General features: G+C 34.9%; 1 protein-coding gene across 2 annotated transcripts in view; it reads left to right on the forward strand.

The window, feature by feature from the left end:
- The first annotated feature begins 5451 nt into the window (after positions 1 to 5451).
- The window catches only part of LOC115218246 (FMRFamide receptor-like), a 100222-nt gene continuing 96760 nt past the window's right edge, over positions 5452 to 8913 (forward strand). The window contains exon 1 of one of the 2 annotated variants that reach the window (XM_029787986.2): positions 5452 to 5821. The gene's annotated coding sequence lies outside the window, so the exon portion shown is untranslated. Of the gene's footprint in view, positions 5822 to 6888; positions 6910 to 8913 lie in introns of those variants that run through there. The other variant, XM_036504924.1, reaches the window with a different exon arrangement.

The raw sequence follows: 8913 nt of genomic DNA on the forward strand, positions 1-8913 counted from the left end.
TCGTTTCTATAGGTTTTACGTCTCAATGTTTAAAATAGTAACCCAGTCTGTTCATTTTGTCAGCTATGGAATGTTTAGAATAGTATTCGCAGCTTCAATGCTATTGAATTTCTGTAGGCAGTGATAGCTTTTGCTGAATGTGACTTGTACAAGAATCCTTTAAGAGATCGTGTGTGTGTGTGTTTGTGTGTGTGTGTGTGTGTGTGTGTGGTGTGTGTGTGCGTGTGTTTGTGTGTGTGTATTAGTGTGTATGTGTATGGTAGCCTTGCCATGGCCATGTGTACTCACTTGAGTGGAAGTAATTGTGGTAAGGATGTATGAGGTTAGTGGCTTCCGTGTTATGTGTGTGCATGCATGTTTATGTCCATGTTTACCTTGGATTTATTCATATATATACCTGTATTTATCTAGTTATTGATCGCTTATTTTTTAGCGTATTTATGTAAGCATACTGTAGAACTTCTATACGTATGTATATAATTGTGATCATGTGTGTATGATGGATATAAGTTCATTTTAAATATGGGGATGTTGGGAGAGTCTATAAGTGGGGATTAATGCATGAATTTCCTTGTACCTAAGTAGAGTTGTTTGACTCGTTCATACCGGAGAACATTGTACACCTTGTCGATCAATAAGCTGCAGGTTTTTCAACTGAAGGTTTGATGGAGCGATAATTATCTCTGCTGGGTTATGTTATGTTCATGGATAAAATCACATACTGAACCACTCCACCTAATTATAAATATGTATTATATGTTGTTGATAGTCTTGCTACTGGTGGTGGTGTTACTAGTGATGCTGTAGTTGGCGATGTTATTGTTGTTGTTGTTGTTGTTGTTGTTGTGTGTGTATGTACCAGCGAGACCCGAGAAAATTCAATGATTATGAAATTTATCTATATCTCGATATGCAAATTTTATATCGTGTTAGCATTATTTTGTAATTTTAAGGAATTTTATGATAATGTGCTAGACAACGGATTGAGGCTATTGAAAATTTAGGCTTTAGATAGTTTATTGTCTTAGTAACTATATAATAAATAGTAAACATATATAAATCATTGTAAGTTTAACAAAAAATATTTGAAAACCAGATAAAAAGTTTCAGAAGATTCCAGTATTTTGTTCATACCTTGTCCTATCTAATATTTAACAGTGCATGTCGTGGTATACGTTTTTCGTAACATACTTTCCTCGTTTTCTTTACTTACTAGTCTGGATAACTCCAGATTCGGTTATTTCCAAAAGGAGACATGTAACTTTCCAAGACTGAACACTGGTAATGGTAAATATATTGCTACTTTATTGAAAGTCTGACCTTGTAAATTATTCATAGTCACAGAATATGTTAAGCGTAGATGAAATTTAATCGTTTCCATTTTAAATAGTAAATATGCGTCAGTACTATTTTATTTCAAGGTATATGGTTAAACTATCACATTATCAAAGCTTCAATAGAATTTTGATAAAGTCCGAGACCTCGAGTCTGGTTCTGCTGCAAAATCCTTGTTTAATGCTCAATTGCATAAAAGCATCGCAACTATTCCTCTTTTCGAACTTAGAACTTGTGATGGCATTCCAGAAGAAGTGGATGAGTTCCGTAGTTCAACAGAACAGTGCTCAGCTTCCAAATAGTCGTCACTTATTGATTTATTTATTCTTAAATAATTTTGACATTATATCAGATATCTCCACATCACATTCGATAAATGGCTGACTTGTTACTGAAGCAGTCTCATTTGCAATTTGAATTGATTTGCAATCTCTTTCTGTAACTCAGTAGAACGCAAATTTGGGGTTAACTTATATTGTTTGTAATACATTCCCAGATGATAGCACTTAATAATGATAGCAGCTTTGTGACTCGCAGTATTATGGATAAAACTTGCCTGAAGTATTTTGTCTCCTAAAGGTCTACGTACACCCGTTATTCCTTGTTGGCATTTATATATCTCACATTGGAGAAATGCGAATATCATTGGCATTTCATCAATTTGCCAGGCGTTGACTTGATCAGAAGTCGCAAATATATTGCACGTACTCACCTCTATCAGATGCACAGGTAATTTGAATATACTCTAGACTATTCCACCTCTTGTTGTCAAGATAGCGGCAATGCATGTCCCCGCTGCACATAATACCTGTCGTATTTGCTTCTAAGACGAGTTATAAGCGTAGCTATATAAGTGTAAAGAAGTATGTTTTACCATATTATCGAGGGGCATCAATATAAAACAAGTTATTTGCAGCGATTTTTCTTTTAACAAATTCCTCAACAGGATCAATGAGGATAGATACTGCTGGTAGCTTGGTAGCTTTATTCATTTTAGCAATGATAAAATCAATGTTAGGATGAAGGATGTCTTATATATTGATGCTTTTTAGGACATGTTTGCAATGTTCGGATTAACCGATTCTTTCACAATTTGCTGTTTTTCAGTTAGGACTTTAGCCAGCTTTAACTCAACGCCTCTTAACAAAACAAATCTTCTGTCATAGCTTGTTTGTGTAGTTCCGTAACTGTACAACATGTATGGGATGGCATTGTGCATCTAACAGTCGGAGTCGAATTCATGCCTTCTTGAAGGTCGGCATAATTTCTCATTCAACAGATTTCATAGATATTTTGCATCAAGAATATTAAGTGGAAATGAAATTTTTCCGGATATTTCCAGATTACTCAACGTATGTGGTTAATTACATTGTGGTTACTTTTTAGCTTCCACTTCCTTTCTCTCATTGAAAATAAATATGAATGGAAGTTTCACAGTAGAAAAATTATGTGCATTCACATCAAGATTATTCAGCGAAAACACTCTCGAATCTGATCTACAAGGTAGACGGCTTGCCTGATTGTCTGTAAACTGTTAAATGTATCATATATCTTGTAGTGTGAAAACCGCCATGTGGCTTCAAGAGAGTACACGTAGTTACAGGTAAGGTAGGGTATCTCACCATAGTGAACTTGCGGATCCATTTCTCACTTAAAGTCATCAAAAGCAATTAGTGCAATGATAGGTGCATTGGCAGCATTGTAAGCTGTTTCTGTAGAAACATAATCATATCCTTTGTAAAACGTATTTAAAGATATATTTGAAAATTTTTTTTACAGATGAACATATAAAAAGCCTAATGAGAATGCGATGATTTTTTTAATAGAATGTGTTATACAGCTATGATTATCAATGAAACAGTATTCAACTTGTACTCTGACTCCGCTATCGCATTGGTGTTCATGTTAGCAGTTTACTTTTAAAAATGCTTCTTCTTAGTCGCTTTTAGGGAACACATTTTCCATATAAGAAGACGATGATTTTTCATCACCACAGGATCTGTATATCAGATTTTTTCACATGCTCATAGTTTCCTATCTTCGTTTCCATTCAATGTTTCTCATGGAATTAATGTCTCAAAATCAATAATTAATTAATTAAATACTCAATCTCAATTTCTTATTCGATTTTCGTATCTAATAGTATTTAGCACATAGCATTGGGAAAGACCGCATTTTTGAAATCCGGTCATATGAACATAAACAACTGGCTATCCAAAGACATGCTGCACCAACATTAAGTCATTCAGTAACTCAGTAAAGTGGGAGTTGTACGCTCTAGCTATTAAGTCTGGCTAATTTACCACGGTGTCATTTCGCTTTAGACCATTTGCAATTTATGATACGTTAGAATATGACCAGATTTGTCGTATTTCCATTCTAATGTTATAGCATTTTGAAAGTATTGGTGCCTGTTACATAGTTTCATAGCAAATGAAGGACGTATAGCTATACTCCCAGTTCTAAATACTGGTTTTCTCTAGCTGCAAGGTGATCTATCAGTTGAGATTGGTTGCATCCTCTCTGTGTGTGTGTGTGTGTGTGTGTGTGTGTGTGTGTGTGTGTGTGTTGTGTGTGTGTGTGTGTGTGTGTGTGTGTGTGTGTGTGTGTGTGTGTGCGTGTGTACTTCCAACTGTGGAAGTGTCCTGATACGAATAATTCTTATCTTTGATGGCTTTCTACGTATTTCGTATTTGCCCAAGTACGGCTCTGTCCCTTAAATGATCAAGACAAACGCAGAAACGCCCATCTCAATGACATCCATACGTAACTGAGAATTGTTTTGTTGACCTTCAGCTCAATCTGCCTCATCAACTGTGCTACAGAGACAGATGAAAGTACGAAGATGAAGTTTTCAAAATGGCTCACAATTCTACAATCAATGGAAGGTCGTATATGCGTTTTCGGTTGGTTTGGCGTACTGAGAGAATTTTTTCTAACAATAGCAGGACAATTTTCGTTCTCATTATTTCTCACCAATGTATATTATCTCTTGCTAAATCGTACATAATACAGAATGAAGACGTATCTATTACATAAAAACAAAATTAAAATGAATAAACAAAGAATAAAATCCGGTAATATGACACATTCACCATCCTATCATATGCGTCTTATGTCATTTACTTCAAGGCAATGATGAAAAGTGGGTCGTTCTCTCCATCCTCACCCGACTCTCTGTCCCATCTCTCTCTCTCTCTCTCTTTCTCTCTCTCTTTCTCTCTCTTTCTCTCTCTCTCTTTCTCTCTCTCTCTTTCTCTCTTTCTCTCTCTCTCTCTCTTTCTCTCTCTCCCTCTCTCTCTCTCTACCTACATACTTATATACATAGATAAATAGATTCATACATACATACATACATACATACATATGTGTGACAGTGTGTATGTATTTTCTCTCCTTTACCCGTTCTCCCATGGATTCCCTCTCTCTCTCTCTATCTCTCTATCTATATATATCTCTCTCTTTCTCTCTCTCTTTCTCTCTCTCTCTCCTTTTCTCAATCTCTTTCATTAGTTACCTAATCCCTCCTCTCAGGTTCACTCCATGTCACTCTCTCTTTTCCTTAGATACTTCGTTTCGGTATTATGTCATGTGTTCTCTATTTTCTTCTTCTTCTATCTCCCTCCATGTCGCCTCCTCTTTCGCTTTGTCTTACTGAATACCACCTGTGTACATATCCACGATTGTACACACACGTGCAAACAATTACACAAAATACGAACATACGCAAACATGAACCCATGATCATATAACTGTGTGTCTGTATATCCGTGAATATCTCTATATCGTCCTACCTAGCAAAAAACCTTAGTAGAGGAATCATACACGCATATCAACATACGTACATACAGGTACATACATACATACATACACACATGCGGGACTGTGTGTGTATGTGTACTTCTCTTTGATCATGTATATGTATATATATGCGTGTGTGTGTGTGTATGAAATGCGTATATGCGTGCAGTGTTGAAATACTGTTTTGGATGGGTATGATGTTACCAGGTAATTAAGTTGCCACAATGCGTAGTTCCTGTATATCTATTCTATATCTATAGTATGATCTTTTGTAGGTGCAGTATGGCCGAACGGATGCGCATAATGTGTACGATTATGTGTAAATGTCATTTGCTATAACCTCAGGCCAACGGATACCCTGTGAAGGAATCCGGGTGGTCAAAAACTATATATTCGATTGGCTTAAATGCTTTCTTACACCTCATGTCACGGTGATTCTGCCTAAGAATTATCTTGATAGTACACACGTCTGGAATGTTCTGCCAGTTGGACAATAATTCGGGAGTAGTTAATTCACTTGATCAAACAATTGAATTCCCTTCTTCGAACGACAGAGATCAACCACCGTGTAGTGATCTTCTATTTCTAGATCAGTCAAAAATTGGAAAAGCTATAAATCACTGAAGGGGTCTTATAAAACCGCCCTATATGCCAAATATCAGATTCAATTTTTATTAACCCTGAGGTAAGTGTGTCTATTTCCTCATGAATGCGTAATACTAATACTAATTTTAATTAAAATTCACGAGTTGTTGACTCTTTGTCATGACCAGGATTTTCACTTATTAATGCTATTATTAACTTCTCTCACTACATTAATTACAATAAAGATCACTCGGCTTCATATTTATTTAGATTCATACATGCCTGTGTGTGCGTTTGTGCATGTATGTGTGCGTATGTGTTGATATGTATGTATATATACATATACATATTATATATATATATATATATATATATATATATATATATATATATATATATATATATATATATATATATATATATATTTCAGTTATAAAATGAGATAGGGGTTGTAAATTCACCCTCCATGGGATAACATATATCCAATATACTGCTAGAGAGGTACCCAACAAGACTAATACATAAATGTTAAAAATTGCGGTGCAATTAATTCATATATATATATATATATATATATATATATATATATATGTATGTATATCTATATATATATGTGGTGTATGTATGAATATATACATTGAGAAATATTGAAAATATATTGTGGGACATTGTTTTGTTGTAAGAGGAGAGTTCCGACTGCTATGTTTCCCTAAGTCTGGTGTAATATTCTCGGATCACTCTATCTTCATTCACAGTGCTTTCATATGATACATCTTCGTCTATGCCTAGGTACTTGTAACATTCTTTGTGTTGAATGGGGGAGATAGAGAGACCGTTGATGCACAGGTTTCGGGTTTGGGTGACTGACTTTCCTCGTTCTATAACCAAATATGAACATTTCTTTTGGCCAAATTCCATGCCTATATCAGCTGAAAATGTTATTAATACTAGTTGTTTTTTGGCATTGTTAACATTTTAGCATAAATCTTGAGGTCGTCTACAAAGAAACTGAGTTACATTGATATTTGTAGCAGTTGAAGATCCTAACATGTAACCATTTGTTTTCTGCAATAGGAACGATAAAGGATTCTGTGCCAAAATGAAAAGAAGTACAGAAATGCTATCTCCCTGGAATATTCCTTTGAAATGCCTATACTATCAGAAACAATTCTGTTCTCAGTTGCAAGGGTAAGAATTGTTGTCCATGTCTTTGTGAGTCTCTCTATAGCAGCAATTAAGGTAGTAGGTACTTTTGCCAGATGTAGGCACTTCAACAGCATTGAATGAGGGATAGAGTTGAATGCCTTCCTATAGTCAAGCCATACTGTCACAAGGTTTCTACATTGTTTTCTTATTTCTGACAATACAGCTATGTTTATTAAAAATTGTTCGGCACATCCCCATACTCCCTTCTTTTCACCAGCTTGTTCATCAGTCACAATGTTGTCCGACTCCCAATGGTCCTGGAGGAATTGGCTGAGGCAGCTTGTGTACAATTTGTACATAATATTTAGGCAAATTATTAGCCTGTAATTTCCTGCCATCTCGATGATTTCATTTTTGGCAACAAGAACTGTCCTTGCTGTAACAAGCCAATTTGGTATATCAGTCTGACCTTCCATAGTCCTTTTGAACATACATATCAATTGGTTTCTATAAAACGTCAGCTTCTTGTACTAATATTCAACTATTAGGTCCCTTCCAGGTTCCTTCCCATTCTGCAGTTTGCCTACTGCTATAGCGAAGGTTTCTGCATCAATTTTTTATGTTTAACTGTTAGTGTTGGTACAGTATTCTCTCTCAATTGTATTTAACCATTATTCGTTCAGGTTGAAATCCCTCTTTCCGTTTCAAATTTTTGACAAGAATGCTTGTAAAACTTCTTGGGAGGGACCTTTCTTAATGGTAATGTTTTCCTTCTTCATTTCTCTCAATGCTCGTGAGTTGGAAGTAAACTTGCGATTGATACTGGCTCGTTCAAAAATTCGCATGCGATAGCAGAGTTTCTCGCTCATGGTCCTGAATTCATATTTTAAAGTAATTAGCATTCCCTCAAAATATCGGTATCAAGAGTTGCCATAAAGTATCGTAGAGTTGATGAGGTGTAAACTCATTTTTCTCCTTACATTTTATTGTTGTGGTTAACCATCCGATATGGCAGCGCACGTTGTTGATGTTTTCTTCAAGTTTTATTTTCCATCTAGCTTGCTTCCATATGCATGCATGTATGCATGTACGTATGTATGTACGTATGTATGCATGTATGTACGTACGTATGTATGTATGTGCATGTGTGTGTGTTTGTGTGTGGGGGAAATTATAAATAAGTATTGAAATTATAAATAAGTAGTGGATAATCTGAAAGGCGGTGAAAAAGAGAAACAAAACCTACATAATAAGATTAGTATAGGGGTAGAAAGATAAACAGAAAAGGTTTCCTTTTAAATATGGAGAGTAACTGATAAAAAAATTTAATATGAAGGAAAGCTGGATTGAAGAAATTATAGATAGTTGTATGGGTTGTGGAAGAAACAAATTAGTGAATTTTAATGCAAGGTATTTAAAGTGTATGCTAAGTACCTTGAAGCGAGATTAACCCAGTTGTTCTTTAAGATCATTAACAGTTATTGAAATTGTCAAATATGAAACTGAATTTAGTCTTGTTAAGGTATTTAGTTATGTGTAAAAGTATAGCAAAGCTGTGGGAAGAGAACCGAGGTAGTATGAATAAATCAATGATAGAAGAGAATAATGTTTAAAGAATTATAGATATCTAAAGAGAAAATATGATTTAAGTGTTCTTATAATAAAGTTAAGATTCTTATTGATGTTTGTGTGTATGAGAACTAAGTTGAGCATTTCGAAATTAAATATAATAAATTAAATTTAGTGTCAGGTTAAAAATGAAGAGTTAATGTTGATATTTTCATTCACGGGGGAAATCACACCGACTGCTGAATGTAAATTGCAACTTTTATATTTAAAAAATTTAAAGAAATCAGAGAGTTGAGTCGGGGAGTCATTGGCAGAATTTGAAAATGGCGTATCTTCATTAACGAACTGGGAGCGTTATGTGTAGAGTTAAGAATTTAAAAAGTGGGTTAAAACCCCACTTTTTAAACTAAAACAAGAGATAATCATAAATTATAACGAATAGATTGAGCTAAAGAGCATTACTTTACGAAATTAACT

Source organism: Octopus sinensis, linkage group LG1, assembly GCF_006345805.1.
Source record: "Octopus sinensis linkage group LG1, ASM634580v1, whole genome shotgun sequence".
NCBI classification, from domain to species: Eukaryota; Metazoa; Mollusca; class Cephalopoda; order Octopoda; family Octopodidae; genus Octopus; species Octopus sinensis.